The sequence below is a fragment of the Arvicola amphibius genome, chromosome 13, assembly GCF_903992535.2.
Source record: "Arvicola amphibius chromosome 13, mArvAmp1.2, whole genome shotgun sequence".
NCBI lineage: Eukaryota > Metazoa > Chordata > Mammalia > Rodentia > Cricetidae > Arvicola > Arvicola amphibius.
The window spans coordinates 67657133-67676762 of record NC_052059.1 but is presented as its reverse complement, the minus strand read 5'-3'; the positions used below and the strand labels follow the sequence as shown (position 1 = coordinate 67676762).

The 19630-nt window shown below is 45.5% G+C and overlaps 1 pseudogene; it reads left to right on the top strand.

Annotated features, from left to right (window-relative positions):
- The first annotated feature begins 533 nt into the window (after positions 1–533).
- On the top strand, positions 534–6171 carry LOC119800361 (annotated as a pseudogene).
- The last annotated feature ends 13459 nt before the right edge of the window (positions 6172–19630 follow it).

The following is a 19630-nucleotide window of genomic DNA, read 5'->3' as shown; positions in this document are numbered from 1 at the left end:
TGGCAGGCTGCTAGGGAGAGGTAGAGGCTCCATGGTGTTGAAGGAGCCCAGAAGCTTAACAGGGGCCTCCTTAACTCCCCATGCATACAGCCCCGCCCACCCCCGCATGTGCTGCCTGTGGACCTTGAGTAGACAGCTGAGCACCCCCCCCCCATGAACTCCCCTTCTGGGGGCGGGGCTTCTGAGGAGCTGTTGACAGTTGATCTCTTCTGGGGAATGAGAGTCAGTTTAAGAATTGGAACCCCTTTGGTCAACCATGTCTCAGTGGAGGCCCAACTCCCAACTCCTATCCATATACTGGCAGTAGAAATTGAACACAGTGGCGATTTAAAGGGACAATGTCCCCCGAGCGGTGGAGGCAGCTGCGGCAGCAGCTGCAGAGGCCATGGCACCTGCACCAAGAGCAGCTGCAGCTGTAGCAGCAGCGATGGCCTCACGAAGGAGGGGAGTTCCCAGCCAGCGGCGACGTCTACTGGGGCCGCAATGTCCGCTGAATCTGCCAGGTACTGAGTGAAGATCAGCGGCTACCACCCATGGAGGGGTTACTAGCAAGTGGCTTGGCTGCCCCAGATCGTCCACGAGGCCCAGAGAGCCTGCCTGGCCCAGCTCTGAGACAGGACATCGAAGGTGGGGCTGAGGCTGCTGAGGGGGAAGGTGATATTTTTCGATCTACTCATTACCTGCCTATCACCAAGGAAGGACCAGGAGACATTCTGGATGGCCACAGTGTCATTTCTGATGAGCAGCTCCATCCTGGCCTCAGCGAAGCCCTCCCCGTGCCACCTCTGCCACCCATTGGATCAGCAGCTGGTGAGTGCCATGCTGGCCCTGACCGCAGTATTGGAAAACGGAGGCCCAGAGAACACTTTGCTCATCTACTCTGACCTCCCAGCCCTACCTATCTCTCACTCAGGAAGGTCAGAGTCGTTGGAGCCATTAGTCACTCCTGACTCTGCCCCTCCAAGAGGGGAGGAGGTTCATCCTTGGAGCTGTCCTGCCACAAAGTTGACCTTCACCAAATTTGGGGGAGAGATGTGACAAAATCGCCAGTTTAGGAAGGACCAAGACAGAAGCAGCTTGGAGCCCAGGTCAGAGCCTTGGATCCTCCCTGGGGAAAGGTGAGAGTTGACTGTACCACCAGATTTGGGGATGCTCTCTTGAGGCTCTATCCCCCAACCTGTGGTCTCTGCACATTTCCCCAATGATGCAACAGGGCTGGGCTCTACAGACAGGTGCACTCTAGGAATTAAACCCGGCTTTGATGGACTTCCTCACCTTTACCCTATTACTCCCAGCATCTCCACAGTCACCCTTAAGCTGGATTTCAAGGAACTGCTCCAGCAAGCCCAGAAGGACTACTACCCTATCACTACTACCTAGGGAGGGAAGCTGAGGCTCATGCTAACCTATGCCAATTGGCACTTCCTTGCAGCTACTGGGATGGAGACAGCCTGGACTTTCAGCCAGGCTCCCCACCACCCCATCTGCTGGGCCCATTCCCTGCTTCCCTTGATGTTCAGGGGTCTTGGGAGCACCCTATGGTCCAGGAGGCTAGGGAGGGCATCCGGTCTGAGCAGAGGTTCGAGGATTCCTTTATTGTGAGAACTAGGAAACCCCATGCCAAGCTCAAGGACTCTAGAAAGTTCTTGCACCACCCGGGTGAACTGAAGCTCTTAGAGAAATACCCTCCAAGCCACCACAAGTTTGACTGGCTCCAAGATGCAGAGAGCAGGGGCCACTGAAGGATGCAGGGTTACACCTGGACCTCCCTGCCCACCCACCAAGTGTCACTTCCTTCCGGAAGGTAATTGTGCCAGTGGATGACACTCCCAAGACACTGGACATGGAGGTTATGGGTACCAGAGAGGACCTAGAGGACTTTGCGGGACTGGCCCAGCCTTCTGAGTGGGGCCTGAACACATCAGCCTAAGATGTGGGCACACAGACCTGGACAGTGAATTCTGAAGCATCTGTGGAGTGACTGCAGCCCTTACTGTCCCCAGTTCAGACAGAGCCATACTTGTGTGAACTGTTGCAGGAAGTCGCTGATGGGAGGGACAGCCATGAGGAAGAGGAGGAGGAGGAGGAGGAGGAGGAGGAGGAGGAGGAGGAGGAGGAGGAGCTGGCTGTGTTTCCATGCATTGAGTGCAGCATCTACTTCAAGCACAAGGAGCACCTCCTAGAATACATGAGCCAGCACCGCCTAGCACCAGGCCAGAAGCCTCCAGCTGAGCTGGCTCCACTGGCCTGTAGTGAGTGTGGCTGGGCCTTCACAGAGCCTACTGCCCTGGAGCAGCACTGGCAGCTGCACCAGGCTTCCTGGGAGAAGATTATTGAAGAAATCCAAAAGCTTAAGTGATTTCCAGGTGATGAGGGCCATGAAGCACGGCTGCAGTGCCCTAAGTGTGTCTTTGGCACCAATTCCTCTAGAGTCTTCATGCAGTATACTAAACTATGTGTCTGTGAGATACTGCCCGGACGGCAGGCCAAGGAACTTTTCAGGGGTGGCAGCACAGTCATAGATGCTAGCACCTTTGTTTATCCCTCCTATGGAGACTCCTCAGGCCTCAATACCTGTATCTACTGTGGTTTCATGGCACCTAGCAAGAGTCTGCTCAGGGAGCACATAAGGCTAGTGCGTGCCCATGCCCACTGAGAGGAGCATGGCAAGTCTTTTGAGGAGAACCTCACTAGCCAGCCAGGTACTAGCCAGGATGCATACATCCACTTCCCTGACACTGCCATCATGGACTATTTTGGCTAATCTGAATCTCTCTTGGCCTCTATGTGGCAGGAGAACCCTGCTGGATATGACCCAGGCCTAGCCTTTGGCCCAGACTATCATCAGCCAGGCATGAGAGATTTCCCACTGTTAAACTCAGGCCAGCGGCCTTTTGGAAAGTTGGCCTTTCCTTCCCCTATGGCATCTGCTTCCTACTCCATTCAGCTCAATAGAAACAAAAGCACTGTCCAGCTGCAGAGAATGGAAGTCAAGAGTCGCCCTTGGAGTGAAGAGGAGGAGGAAGATGAAGACGTAGTGCTGACTTCTGAAATGGATTTTACTTCTGAAAATGGGGCTTTTCCACCCTCATCCATCTCTAGCCTCATCCCTCAACCAGCCCTAGAGTTGAAGCAGACTTTCCAAGATGCTCTGCAGGCAGTTGAGGCCTCACAGGATCAGCAGCAGCAGCTCCAAGGAATGGTGCCCATTGTTCTGGTAGGGAAGCTCAGGTCCCAAGTCATGGCTGCAGCCAGCCGGGCATCCCCAAAGCTGCCACCTGAGGAACCGGGGCTAGGGAACACCCACCCCCTGGACTCCCTGCTCCTAGATACCCCTTTGTAGTGGATCACTGGGTCTGGACACACTCCTAGAAGGGGATACGGCCATGGCTCTTAAGCATGAGGAACGGAAATGCCCCTACTGTCCTGATCGTTTTCACAATGGCATCCAGCTGGCAAACCATGTCTGAGGCCACCTGAACCACGTGGGTGTCAGCTACAATGTTCGGCATTTCATCTCCTTACAGAAGAAAAAGAAAAAAGTGGCTAACTTTGACCAGGGCACCTTTAGCCTGGTGCGATGTGACTTCTGTGGGGCTGGTTTTGATACTCGAGCTGGCCTTTCCAGTCATGCCCGGGCCCATCTGCATGAGTTTGGCATCACCTACTGGGAGTTTACCATCTCGCCCATCAACATCCTGCAGGAGTTGCTAGCCACCTCAGCAGCTGAGTTGCCCCACCAGTCCCCTGGGCCGTGAGCCTGGTGGGCCACCTGGAAGCTTTCTGACTTCACGATGGCCACGTTTACCTCTGACCATGCCCTTCCCACCCACCTGGGCTGAGGACTCTGGGCCAATGTACGGAGATGGCCTTTGTTCTGAGGAAAACACAATGGTGGCCATGGACTTGGGGTCTCCCTTACTCCCCAAGAAGAGCCTGTCTGTCTCTGGGGCCCTGGAGCAGGTGGCCAGTTGGCTGAGCAGCAAAGTGGCTGCAGAGGTTCCTCATGGCAGCAAACAGGAGCTGCCAGACCTCAAGGCCCAGAGCCTGACCACCTGTGATGTCTGCGGTGCCTGCTTTGAGACACGAAAGGGCCTGTCCAGCCATGCACGTTCCCATCTGTGGCAGCTGGGGGTCGCAGAGTCAGAAAGCAGTGGTGCTCCCATCGACCTTCTCTATGAGCTGGTGAAGCAGAAGGGCCTGTCTGACGCTCCCCTGGGGCTGCCCCCTAGTCTGACCAAGAAGTCCAACTCACCAAAGGAGTTGGTTGCTGGGGCTGCCAGGCCTGGCCTGCTCACCCTGGCCAAACCTGTGGATGCCCCTGCTGTCAACAAAGCCATCAAGTCACCTCCTAGCTTCTCAGCCAAGGGTCTGGCCCACTCATCCAGCTCTCCACTCCTCAAGAAGGCCCCATTCACTCTGGCAGGATCTCCTACACCCAAGAATCCTGAAGACAAGAGCCCCCAGCTATCCCTGAGTCCCTGGCCGACCTCCCCAAAGACACAATGGCCCCAGTCTGAGGATGAGGGGCCTCTGAATCTCACTTTAGATACTGACAGAGGCAGAGAGCTGGATTTCCAGCTGTGTGGTGCCTGGTTTGAGACCCGCAAGGGCCTGTCCAGCCATGCCCGTGCCCACCTGCGCCACCTGGGCATCAGCGACCCGGATGCCAAGGGATCCCCCATAGACATGCTCCAAGGGCTCATCAGGAGGGATGGCATCCAGATCTGCCTTCCACCTGGGCGGGGAGCCCTGGCCCAGCTGGGGTGTCCTCCTTCTGCCTCCATGGCCCTCTCCTTGCTCCCTCCCTCACTGCCAGCCTAGAAGGCCAAGCTGAAGGCCTCGGGTATGGCCATCCCCTGGGGGAAGCAGGATCTCTCGGCCACCGGCATTTTCTAGGCCTCTGATGTGGATCCATCTCCTCTGAACCTCTCTTCAGGCCAGAGCCAACAAGAGACATCCGTTGCTAGTTCCGTGGTGAGTTCTTCGAGAACTGCAAGGGCCTTTCCAGCCATGATGGCTCCCACCTGCGCCAGATGGGTGTGACTGAGTGGTATGTCAATGGCTCACCCATTGACACACTTCGAGAGATCCTGAAGAAGAAGTCCAAGCTGTGCCTCATCAAGAAAGAACCTCCAGCTGGAGACCTGGCTCCTGCTCTGGCTGAGGATGGCTTCCCCACAGCAGCTCGTGGGGCTGTGCATTCCCCACTGCCTCTGGCACCCCTGACTAGCCGGCCTGGAAAACCAGGAGATGGGCCGGCCCAGGTTCCCTGGGAGCTCAGCCTGTCGCCCACCACAGGGGCTAAGCCTTCAACCACCTGTGCCCAGTGGCAACCAAACGGCCCCTGCAGGAGGACCGCTTCCTCCCAGCAGAAGTCAAGGCCAAGACCTACATCCAGACTGAACTGCCCTTCAAGGAAAGACTCTCCATGAGAAGACCTCCCACTTCTCCACCGAGGCCTGCTGTGAGCTCTGTGGCCTTTACTTTGAAAACCGCAAAGCCCTAGCCAGCCATACGAGGGCACACCTTCGGCAGTTCGGTGTGACAGAGTGGTGTCAAAGGCTCTCTCATCGAGACGCTGAGTGAGTGGATCAAACACCGGCCCCAGAAAGTGGGTGCCTACCGAAGCTACATCCAGGGTGGCCGCCCCTTTACCAAGAAGTTCCTCAGTGCTGGCCATGGCCATGACAATGACAAACGGCCACCCTGAGGCTGGCAGGGCAGCTGACAGTGGTGAACGGCCTGTGGCAACCAGCCCACCCAGGACCGTGAAGTAGAAGAGCAACAATGGCAAAATATCAACAAATCTGAACGCAAACAAGCCCGCCCACCAGATGCCTCTGCAGCTCCGGGTGGTGAGGATGCCAATGACCTGCAACAGAAGCTGGAAGAGGTGCAGCAACCCCCACCCCTGGTCCGACCAGTCCCCTCCCTGGTGCCTCGCCCCCTCCCCCCCCCCAGACATCACTGGTCAAGTTTGTGGGCAACATCTATACCCTCAAGTGCAGGTTCTGTGAAGTGGGATTCCAGGGCCCACTCTCCATCCAGGAAGAGTGGGTGCGACATTTACAGTGGCACATCCTGGAGATGAACTTCTCCAAAGCAGACCCTCTGCCTGAGGAGCCCCAGGCCCCACAGGCTGAGACAGCAGCTGTAGAGGCGCCCTAACACACATGCATTCCAGATCCGCTCTTATGCCACCTGTCACCTTCTGTTTCTCCTCTGTGTCCTCTTCCCATTTCCCTCTTTCTTTTCCGTTTCCAAAGGAGCAAGCCAAAACCTCAAACCGGCGCCCTTCAGGGACCGCGCACACTACATCCTGGGCGCCAGGAGCAAGCTAGCCACCTTCCCTCAGCCTGAGGACTCGGGCCACAAGGGTACCCTCCTTGAGCCTACCTAGTTGGTCCAGCAGGGGCAGTAGCCAGGCCTTTGGTGGTGGCCAATCTGGTTACAGGGGAGAATAGCACTTCCCTGTGTCTAGCAACCAGGCAGGGCTATGTCTGCCATCCGTGGCCATTTGCAAAGACCCCAAAGACCCCTGTTCCCTTTTGCCCCCATGAATATCTATTCTCACTCATGCACAGGCAAACATACACACACGTGAACCTTGTGAGATCTGGGATCTGCCCTAGCCCCCACAGTTCCCAAGTCAAACAACCACATCATGCCATGGTGCTTGCTCAGGGGAATCCATGCTCCCTCTGCTAACCTACTAGGGCTTGCGAGCCTCCACTAAGCCCACAATGCCACAGAAATTCTAGTTGGATGCTCCCCCATAAAGGGGGCCTTCCTAGTTTGGAATAATTCAGAGCTGACAGCTGCCTCCTGCCGTGTCAGAGCCTCAGGGGCTCCAGGGCTGGGAGGGTACATTGAGGGGTGGGACTCTCCTCTCCCACCCCTGCCACCCTCCCCCCTTTCACTGTTGCTTTTATGGTATAGCTTCCTAGATCTACCACTTTAAAAAAAATTGTTTTTTGTGTAGAGAATAAGGAACGTGGATCTTTTTATTTTCCAATCCTGGGCCAGCTAAATACCGGGAGCTAATTGACCTTTTAACCTTTGTCAGTGGCCATCTTTCAGTTATCAATGTACTTAGAAATATGTAAATTAGATTAAATTTCTCTTCTGCAAACACACACACACAAAAAGAAATTGAATACAGTGAAATTGTGTGTGTGTGCGTGCGCGTGTATGTGTATGCATGTGTGTATACATATATATGTGTGTGTATATTTATATACACATACACACACATATATGTAGATACATGTCTTAAATATATATATTTTTAAAAGGAGAAGTTGAGAGGGATGGCGTGGGTGAATATGTCCAAAATACGTTATATGAATATACAAAATTTTCAAAGAATTATATGCACACTTCCCCCTCTCAGTCCTAGGACTACAGGATTGAACCTGTGCAAATCTTGTGTTTGCTGCCACAGTCTACATGAGTTCATATGTACATCAGTCCTTTTGTGCCTGGAAGTCACTGTTACCTTGGAGTCATGTATCACCTCTGGCTCTTACAGGTTTTGTGCCTCCTCTCCTCATACCTCCCTGAGCCTTGTGGGGAGGGGTTCAATCAAAATATCCCATTTAGGACTCAATGCTCCAATGTCGGTCACTTTCTACACATTGAGCACTTGGGGGTTTCCCAACTACTAGAAGAAGCTTCTCTGATGTGGATTGGGCAAGGCATTGATCTATGGGTATAGCCAGCTGCCATTAAGAGACATTTTACGGATATGTGCCTTTATCAGAATAACAGTAGGCATCCCCTAAGACCGTGAGATATCAGCTTGAGGTTCTTAGTCACTTGCAGTGTAGGTATGAGTTCCATCTCAGGGAATCACAAAGTTATTGGTTGCTCCCATAAAATTGGTGCCACTATTAAGCTGGTGTGTCATACAGGCAGGTCCCTGCTGTAAGTCAAAGGTCTGTAGCTTGGTAATGTTGGTGATTACCTTTCTCTTATGGTATCAAGCAGAGCACCTTCTAGAGCCATAACAGCTGATCAACAAAGGTGAAGCTTCTAATCAGGCACTAGCTCAGCGCTTCCGTATTTGGTGAGAGAAGTAAACATTGCCTTCAGCAACAGAGCCTTACTATCAGTTTATGGGAAGTGATCAGTAGCATCGGAAATAACCTGTGAGGTTTGAGGGTTTCCATGGGGCCTCTTTGGCCAACAGCTCAACAAGGCATCACCTATTCTGGGCACTGGAGGTTTTACTTGGTGACATAAGATGTCTAGTTGTCTCTGCTGTTATTTGGTAAGTCCATTTAGACCGCTTTCAAACATGTATGCATTTTAGGAAACTTCTACAGTAGTAGGTTTCCACGTTGGTTTAGTTGTTCTCCCCGTAGTCCCTACTTTACCCTTTTCTCCATCTCCTCCCATTTTAATTCTCCTAGTATCCCTGTCTCTCCATAACAACATGCTCGATCTCTCTTCCTTGGGGGAGTCTCCCTTCCCCAAGTCCCTTACTTGGTATCCAAACTCTGTGGTAATTTGGAAAATAGCACATATATAGAAAGCTTAAAAGCTAACATCTACAGATGAAAGAAAACATACAATGTCTTTTAGGATCTATGTTACCTCAGCTGAGATGATGTTTTCTAGCTCTATCCATTTACCTGAGAATTTTATGATTTATAATAGCTGAATAATATTCCATTGTCTAAATGGATCACATTGTCATTATCCATTCATCAGTTGGTGGACATCTAGGTTGCTTCCAGTTTCCAGCTATTATGAATAGAGCAGCAATGAACATGAATCAGCAAGTATTTTTATATTTTGGGTATATATCTAAGAATGGTTTAGCTAAGTCTTGAGGTAGATTGATTTCTAGCTCCCTGGGAAACCACCACACTGATTTTTATAGTGGCTAGAGAAGATTGTACTCCCATCAGCAATGAATACGTGTTACCTTTCCCCTGCATCATTGAAAGCACATGCTTTATTTTATTGATCTTGGCCATTAGGACTGGTCTGAGATGAACTCTCAAAGTACTTTGAATTTGCGTGTCCCTGGTGACTAAGGATGCTGAAGGTGTCTTTAAAGGTTTCTCAGCCATTTCTGTTTCACTTCTTTTCACAGAACTAAGTTCTGTGCTTAGTTCCCTGTCCCTCTTTTGAAGTGGATTGTTTGGTTTTTTGATTTCCAGCTTTATATTTGCATATTTTAGATATTAACCATCTACCTGATGTCTAATTGGTAAAGAGATTTTCTCATTCTGTAGGCTGCTGCTTTACCCATATGATAGTGTCCTTCATCATATAGAAGTTTCTCAGCTTCATGAGGTACCATTTATAAATAATTGGTCTTAATGCCGCTGCTATCAGTGTCCTGTTCAGAAAGTCTTCCTCTGTGCCAATGAGTTTAAGACTATTTCCCTAATTTCTCTTCTATTAGATTCAGGATATCAGATCTTGTATTGAGGTCCTTGAGCCATTTGTAGTTTTCTGCCAAGTGGTACATAGTCATTAATTTTCATTCTTCTGCAAGCACCCATCCATTCGTTAAAGTTACTGTCTTCTCTTGAGTGTATGCCACATATTAAACACAATCGCCATCAAAATACTAATACAATTCTTCAGAGAAGTTGAAATAAAAATCTTCAACTTTGTATGAAAATACAAAATATTTGGAATCTATACAACAATATTGATTTATTGTTTTTATTAAGAATTGCTATTGGTAGAATAACCATCTTGACATTAATCCTACTGATCCATGTGCATGAGAGATTGTTCCATCTTCTGATTTCCTCTTTAATTTCTTCCTTAAATGCCAGTTTTTATTATACACGTGTTTCACTTTCTTGGCTAGAGTTCTCCCAAATTCATCTCTCTTTGTCTTAGTTAATTTCATCATTTGGCAACTGATGAAAACAGAGGCAGAGACCCACATCGGAACACTGGACTGAACTGCTAAAGTCCAGCTGAAGAGCGGGAGGATTGAGAATATGAGCAAAGATGTCAAGATAATGATGAGTATACCCACTGATACAGTTGGAACTAAGAGGAGCTAGCTCATCAACTCCAGCCGGACTGGGAAGGAACAAGCATAGGATCAAATGAGTCCCTCTGAATGTGGTTGACATTTGCATGGCTGGGGCAGGATTTATCCCTACTGCATGCACAGGGTTTTGGGGAACCTATTCTCTGAGGATGATAGCTTGCTCAGCCTCTATATAGTAGTAAGAGTCTTGCATCTTCCCCAAAGCAATGTGCCTTGGTTGTATGGAGTGGGGTGGGAGGGTATGTGGAGGACATGAGAGGAGAGGAAGGAGAGGGAACTTGGATTGGTATGTATACTGATAAAAACATAGTTTGTTTTCTTTTTAAAAAATGTAATAGAGGATATCCACTCATAATACATATATATATATATATATATATACACATCAAACATTAGAAGTCTCTGTAGTCTTTCATAGTTCCATTTATTTATGGCTAAGTATTGAGCTTCTTTCTTCTGAGATTCAGGAAATCTATTTACCTGTAAATCCCTGTCTCACTATTATTATTAGTGTGAGTAAGCTCATACTAATCTATTATCACATCCAATTTCCCTTTTTTAAAATGAGATCTCTGAGCCTATGAAATTTCCCCAACACCCAACCCTATAGCAATTATAATCAACCACTAAATGAAATCCCTAACCCTGAGAACAAACTTTCTTGGGAGAGGGAACATCATCTTCTAAATTTACTTCCAGTTGTCATGGGGGTGATGTTCTTTCTATGGGATCCTGTGAAAGTAAAATGATGGTTAAGTTCAAAGATTACTGTCTGGTTTAATTGCAAATAGTCTCTGAGTATTTGTAGGGTGTTTCTGAGCTTCCTATTTCGAGGTCTGTCCAGAACATTGTAAAGAAGTGCATCATTTCATCTAACCAGGGTGGAACCATCTTGAACAAATGGTACCCAAAAACAGGTCATATAGTAATGCTAGCAGCATCATGACGTCATATCAACCAGGTGGAGTTACTGATGTGGGCCCCCATCTTCTTCCTGGAAACTTCAAAGATTCCTGCAGGAAAATTCATTGTTCATTGTGGAAAACCTATACATTATTTATATATATATATATAAATATACAGACATATATATTCAATAAAAGGTATGATAGAGACAAATGTAGATATGAAGAAAAGTCATTTTTTTCTAAATTCTTTTTTCCTTTCTGTCCCATACCATTGCTCCTGACATGAAACAGAAACTATGAATTTATACTTTTAGAACATGCTTGGATGTAGACAGGGACAGAGCCAGTGCTCAACTCCAAAGCAAGCTCTCTCTCTATATATATGCATATATATGTTTATATATATGCATATGTTTTATCATCTGCACTTATGAGTCCTATTTGTTTTGCTGGAGGATCCTGATTGGATAGATATTTTTCATTCTTGTCAGCATCCAAACATCCAGGGTCTCTGGAATTTTTGAAGATGAGTATTTCCTGCAAAGAAAAGAATATAGTCCTTCCCCAACCTTTATGAGGTTTTCTTACCATTTGTATGATTGTCACCATTATGGAGGAGCTGTCATTTCTCTTTTTCAGAAGCTTTCTCCTTTCAAACTGAAACTTTATTAATTTTGATGGTATCTATAGTTTTTCTTCTCCTGTGGAAACAAGACAAAACCCTGGTTGATTTAATTCAGAAGACTTCTATTATGCAATATATCTCCACTGCTGTTGTCCCTTTCTCATTAGTGTTAAGAAAATTCAATGTAAAAACAAATAAAAAATGAAAATTCAGTGTTAATAAAGCATGATGTAATCTATTTCTGGGGGTATTTTCCACACCTTTCTGTTTTTTTAACATATACTTTATACTTCAATTTGATCTTTCTATAACTGCCTGACCTATAGAATTGTGTGATTTACCTGCAATATGCTAAAAATTATAATAAGCAAAAAAACTGTTTCATTTTCCTAGACACATATGCTGGACCATCATTATCTGTCTTTATTTGTTCATTTATAATCACGATGGCTGTAAATTCTAATAAATGTGTGAATACTTAATCAGTCCTTGTGGAAGGACAGTCCATTGATATCTCCTAGTAGGCCAAGACTTATTATGAGTAGGCACTGTGAAGGCAAATTTTTCTCCAAACTTTTCTTGTAAAGGTATAGTGAAGAAAAATCTTTCAAATCAATAACTATAAGAGGCCATCCTTTTGGTAATAGAGAAGACAGAGAAATTCCAGATTGTAGAGGGCCCATAGGTTGAATTGACTTATTGACAGCTTTTAGATCTGTTACCACTCCCCATTTACCAGATTTATGTTTTACAACAAATACAGGAGAATTCCAAGGGCTTGTTGATTCTTCAATATGATGAGTATTTAGTTGCTGTTGTACCAGCTGTTCTAAGGCCTGCAACTTATCTTCAGCTAGAGGCTACTGCTTAACACATATAGGATTATCAGTTAACCATTTTAATGGTAGGGCTGTTGGTACCTCTAAAAGTTTGCTAGTTGCTTTATGTTCTTGTACACCCGGAATGGCTGGTGGCCTTTGTGTATAGTACCTTATAATACCCTTCACAGAATTGTGAGTTCCTGGGACTGCAGGAATGTTAATCTCGGTATTCCATTGCTGCCACAGGTCACAGCCCCCAAAATTTAAGGCAGTATTAGCCACATATGGCCTCAGCTTCCCTCTTTGACCTTCTCGCCCAAAACAGTCAACCAATTGTGTGTTTTGATTAACTTGAGATATGGTTCCAATTCCTAGTATTTGAACATGTGCCTCTTGAAAAGGGAAATTTCAATGCCAAGATTCTGGAGTAATTAGACTCACATAGAAACCTGTGTCTATCAAATCAACAATTACAATGCCACTCATAGGCACTCTTTGCTTTGGTCTTTGATCATTTATAGAAGTCTGCCTGACTATATGTTTCTTATTTCCTATTGGAAATTTGACTTATCCTCCATGTTTATGCCATCATCTAAAACAGTATGGTATTTTATAGAAGCATCTGGATTTTTAAATTTTCCTAGTGAGACATGTCCTCCACAGTGACTGGCTTGGGGGCCTTTGAGAGGCCCTTCAAGGAATTTTCTGATAATATTGGTTTTCCTTGTCTGTCTTTGGCTGATCTGCATTCATTGGTCCAATGTCGGCCTTTGTCACATCTTCTACATATACATATATCTGAAGGCTGACTCCTCCTATTCTTGCCATTCCCAGAGGAGATATTAGTCAGAATTCCTTGTCTACAATCCCTTCTGAGACATCCCATTTTAACACAATTAAAAAATTTGGCATTTTGATGTCTCCTCATTCCTTTGGAAATTGCTTCTCCTACCCAAGATACAGTATTATAGTCAAATACCTCAATGTTCATTGTATGCAGGATCCATTCATCTACAGGTGCTGATCTAACCTTTAACAGCCCAAATATCTTCTTATATTCTAAGGTGGCATTTTCAAAAGCCAAGCGTTCAGTTAGTACACATTAGCTTCAGGGTCTCTCACTACAAATTGTAAAGCCTTAATTAATCTTTGTAAAAAGTCAGTAAAGGTTTCTCTCTGGCCCTGTTTAAACCTGGTATATGATTTAAACTTTATCTCTAGTTCTTGAATTCTGTCCCAAGCATTCAAGGCTGCTTTGTGGCATAAGGACAAGATTTATTCATCATAAAGAGCTTGAAATTGTGGACAAGCAAAAGGGCCTTCACCAAGAATTTGATGTTGGGAAGTCTCAAAGTCTTTTGCTTTTCTTTGTTGTTCCAAAATTTTGGCCCCTTCCCTGAATTAAATTGTAAACATTAATTGAGGCCCATCATCCAGGACTGCTGAAACTAACTGAATCCAATTGTGTGCCATTGCTTTAGTTCTAGATGACCATGCCTTTATGATCTCCCTAAAAATGCAGAATGCAAACCTACTTCTGTATAACTATTTGCTTTCGATTTTTCTGTTTTGCATAATGTAATACCTTATGTGAATATAATAGTATAAATCTTCCATTGTAATTTGTATGCTTCTAAATTTATAGTTGACTCTGCTTTTGTATTAATAGCATTGGGAACCTACAAGGCACTTTCTGGAAGAGAGATTGCCCAACAGTTCTAATAAGCCTGAGCAAAGTTAACGCATTCATAGTGACAAAACAGACGGCTAGGAGATCAAATTCTGAATCACTTTATTTGATGTTGATATATTTTGTATCTAATGGAGTTGAATACATATATAGTTTGGAAATTTATCGAGTGTTCCTGTACCATGAGTGCTATAGGCATGAGCCCATCGCAGTACATGCACCATGAGAGGTGAGATACACATTTCAGCCTCCCAGAGTATCTACAACATGAGTGCTAGAAAACACTCATCAGCTTCACACAGCGTATGCACTCTGAGTACTGAGCTACTTGTTGGTGGTCACTCAGAACACTTCAAAGGAGTTCTGGTATATAGGTGTCAGCATCCATAGTACAATAACAATGACTCCTGGGTTACATCAGCATGTCCTTCCCACACAAGTGCTTGTGAGATACAGTCATCAGCCTTCCACATTATATGCACAATCAAATATGTGTGACAGCCATGAGCCCACCACTGTATATGTACCATGAGCGGTGAGATACATATCTCATGGTATGTACTCCCACAGTAGGTACCAAGAGAGCTGGGTTACAGCCATGTGCCCACAGCAGTATATATACCATGAATACTGGGTAATAGGGAATCCCATCCAAAAGTACATACACTATCAGTTCTGGTTATAGCTGTAAGCCTACCATTGTATATGTACAATGAATGTCAGGTTATTGGCATGAGCCACCCTCAGTGCATGCAGCTTGAGTTTGGAGTTAATTATGGCACAGCACATTCACAATGAGAACATGGTTGCAGCCACAAGTCCACTGCAGTATGTTCAATACAAATGCTGGATTGATGGTTTGAGCCTCATACAGTAGATCACCATGAGTGCTCCAATACAGCAGTCAAGTTACCATTGTAAATGCATGATTAATGCTGAGTGTTAGCCATAAGAGCACTCCAGTACATGTTGGGATGTATGTGTGTTCCTGTCACAGTACATGCACCATGAGTGGTTGGAAATGTGTCAGCCCTCCACAGTACATGCACATTGAGTGTCAGGATATAACTATGAACCCATGATAGTGCTTGTACCATGAAGGCTTGGATATAGGTATGAGACTCTAGCTGTACACACATGACTTGTGCTCAGTTACTGGTGTGAGTCTCACACATAACATTCACCATGAGTGCTGGATTTTAAGCATGAGCTTCCCTGTAATGTGCTGGGATCATAGTTATATCTAGCACTAATAGTTCATGTCCTGCTGGAAGCTCTTACTCAAAACCAAGAATTCATTGTTCATGAATTATTGTGGGCTTAGGGGTGGAAACCAGCACTGAATGTGAATGTACTGTGGGAGACTTAGATGTGTCTCACAGTACTCATGGTGCATGTGCTGTGGGAGGATCATGCCTAAACCCCAGCAATAATGTGAACGTACTGAGTGAGACTGAAGAACTAACGGTTCATGTGTGGATGGAGACTCACATAGCTAAGCTATCACTCATGGGGCAGGTACTGTCAGAAGTTCATGTCTATATCCTACCACTCACTGTGAATGCACTGCCCCAAATGCAAACCAGTAGCCCAGCACTTCCGTTGCATGCACTGCAGGAGGCTGACACAACTGCAGCAGCACTCAAGGTGCATATCCTGTGTGAGACTGACACTTGTATACAGCAAGCATGGTGTGTACACTGCAAGATACTTGTAACCGTCTGAAAGAACCAGCATCCAGGCTGCTGACAGTGCTCAAAGAGAAAGTCCACAGTGTAGCACAAACTGAAACTTTTGTATCTGAGGGGTATCAGACCTATTCTGACAGATTTCTTCTGTATTCTCTCATGGTGCTTTCATGATGTCTCTTCATTACCCTCCTTGCTTTCTCTAGCTCTCATTCTGACTCTATCTTTACCCTTGATGTTCCCCTCCTAATTCTCTCACGCATGATGTTATTCTTCTAGCCCATTTTAACACCTTCTCTCATGTTGTTTTCCTCTGATGCTCCAAAATTTCTTTGTTCTTCATAGCTTAAATACCCCAAAATTTTTTTCAAGCAATATAGCATCTTATTTGACAAAAAATATATCATCTGATGTCAGGATACGGTCTGCAGCACCCTATACATTCTTTGTATTAAGGCATGTCCATGTTGTTTGGTTATTAAAATGGGTCCTTGTCTTGCTTCATGCCATGCTGTGGTCCTGGATCCTTTGTGGTTAGGATTGTTCTAGGTCAAATGAGATGAGGGTGTGGCTCAAATGCCCTTGAATTTAAGCTTGCCCCAGATGCCTTGGTAATTAGGGAGCTGCCATGCTTCCAGTGATGTCTCTGATTCTTTGTATGGACTGAACGTTTCTGTGTCCCTTCTGTTTTACATGTGGTTCCAAGCTTTGAGTTCTCAGATTAATGTTTTTAATTTAGAGTACCTGTTAAAGCCAGAAAGCATGAAATGGATCATTAGAGGAGAACAAGCCTTGAGGGAAGTGGGATGGCAGAAGAAATGCACTGTGGAAGGGAGTAAGGGAATCTCACAAGTGGAAAGGTTTAACCAGGGATGGAAGAAGTGTGGTGTTAAGGAAAGGGTTAACCAATAGTATGCATGGAGGAAAAATCTTTTTGGATAAATATTACATTTTAAGTTGTTTAAGTTTAGCATGTTAAGGTGCTTGATGCCAACCATATAATGTTAAGTTTGATGCTGGGAAATCACATACTAAAAGGTAAGAAAATGACCCAGAAAATGATCCTCTGACCTCCACACATGGTCCGTTGTTTGCCACCAAGCCTAATAAATGAAGCTGCATCCTTGGAAGCCTAAGTAAAACAAATGAATGAAGGAGCCCTGCACACGTGGATAATGTACCTCCCAGAAGATTAGGTTGACTAAACAAAGATCCCACTACTGTGAGAGAGTTCCCTCTGGTCTGTGAAGTAAGCAGGGCTCCTGTCAAATATTACAAGCTCTTGCCAAAGTCCTCATTTATGCATGAGAATTAGATTGTAGGACTCTTCTGAACACAGTACACACTTGGGAGATAGGATATTTAGAAGTCATGTTGTATCCATGCTGGCTAGCTTTCACAGTACTAGAACTTCTATGCAAGCTACTGGATGAGGAAAATTGGCAATGATTCTATCCATCTGTAGACCCTGCATGTGACAACTTGCCTGGCAAGATATTCTCTGTGTGTTGACTCTTCTAGGAACAATGAAATTTGTGATTTGATTTTAGGTCTACCACACAGTAGGGCACTCTTGTCTGGTTGTGTAAACTTGGTTAAGAGCCCAACGACTGAGGCCATGGTGATGTAATATGGAAATATCTCTTATTCTAGAGACTGGAACCTTCGCTGGACATCACAGTCACATATCGTAACATACCTTGAGGTCACTTAAGACATAAGGCTGCTCTCCTACTGTGTACTCACCTTGATTGTGTAGCCAACTTTTAAGAGAAAGATGTAACAATTACCACCACTTTCCTTAGTCTTCATACATAGCCACCTTTTACAAACTACACTAATACTTAATTGTAATGTTAAATTATGTCTTCTTCTGTGCCCCTGATCCAGAATAATTTATTTATAACATTTGTATAAAAGAGCAAGCATAGAGGTTGACACACTTTTAAATGAGTATCCACCAAAACAGTTGGGCACAGCAGCATCACTGGGCAATCATGGTATTTGTAATATTTTTTTCCTGTCTGGGTAAGTTGGGTTCAGTTGGGCTCATTACCTTAATCCTTTGTAAGACTCCATGAATGATTTCTGTAAAGTACCCTACTCCTTCCCCATGTGATTCTTATGGGGAAATTCAATAAAAGAGAGAGCAACAAAAGGGGCAGACACACAAATTCACACATTGGGACACATGTAGGTATAGACAAACATAGGAACAGACACAGACTCACACACACACACACACACACACACACAACCAGACAAAGGGACAGACAAACTTCTTCAGAAAGGCACAGATTTGGATTCATGCAACAGACAGAGGAGGGATTCTTCATTCCTGAATGTTGAACAATAGGGTGCCAAGGAACCCATACATATCTATATTTGTATTCATAAAGATGTAGCAAACTCGGCATCTAATATTTGTCATCTTTTGTTACAAATGAAGAACTCTACTCATTTCTGGAAATCTCATGAGATTCATTCTAGGCAGAAATTGATTTCAATATTTTATCAGATGGCAGAATAATGAATTTATTGACCTCTTGGAAATACTTTTGACCCTTTGCTCCTTTCAACTCTGCATTACAGGTCCTTAACTTCCTTAGAATTCCACACAACTAGGAGATCTCTGATCAAGGACTAAGGGAGAGAGCCCAAGTAGCAAAGCATTTGTGTTAATCTTTCAGAATTTATCAATATGCTCCACTAGATAAAATCAAATTCCTATTGAATTATGTATCCCCTTGTGTTGTGTCATCTCTCTGACGATGCATGTACAGTACATGTTTAAATAGGTGAATGGAAGTTAGCAAGCATTACATAGTCTGAAAGCATAATAAGGTCTGTAGAATCAGATAAGATTTAATGTTTTAATGCCTGGCCAGTCATTCAAGGAACAAAACACTATATGTAATTTATCTACAGAAGTGGTGAAAGATGGATGTTGTGTCTCCCCTCTGCCTTTTTCAGGGCAGTCACAACAAACATTTTTAATTGGTTTCTGAATGACATCTCTATATAAACAAGGTTTTCCTTGAGTAAAGGTTGGGATAGTTGTTACCCAACAACAACATTTATTTTTAAGCTGGGCTTGCTGGGCTCCCAACAGGAGCCTTCCAGCTCAGTTGGTTTCATAAAAGCACGTTTGATGAGGAATGCCAGGGAGGCAGAGGCAGGAGGTTGTCTGCAAGTTTCAGGTCAGCCATGGCTATGGATCCCGACCTTGTCTCAAGAGATAAAGTCAGCTTAGTATTCCTATTCCTTTTGTCCTTCAAGTCAACAAGTTCCAGGAACAGTAACAATCCTTTCCCATCTGCAGCTCTGATCTGGCTAGATTTGAAGGAACCGGGCTAAGACTGGGGTTAAAGGGTGAGTTCCACAAAACTCTAAGGCCCACAGATCTTCGATTACAGAACGCTTACATTTATTTTTCTTTGATATGGCAAAACAAACTTCCTATGGACATCTGCCCTCACATTTGCCTCTGCTCATGCCTGGGGCTGGTCTTGCAGAGGATGAACCAGCGCCCATGACTCTTCACCATGTAGCAGTCCTGGCAGCCCTTCTTGAGGACACCCTTGGTGTGGAAGTCCAGCGAGGGCTGCAGGTGCGGCAGGGGGTGGCCCCAGAGAAGCAGGGTCTGGCTCTTGGAAGGGTCCCCAGCAGGAATGAGGAGAAGGCTTAGGGCTTCCCGCGAGGCAAATCAGGTGCAGGAGAGGATCCATGAGCGAAGCCATTGTGCTTCCCACAAGCAGGGCAGCCAGGCTGAGACCAGACCAAAAGCTTCTGCTTCTGCACATTAGCTCTCCCTCCCTTTTTTAATAACTCACTTAGTCCAACTGATAATGTCCACATGCACTTGGCT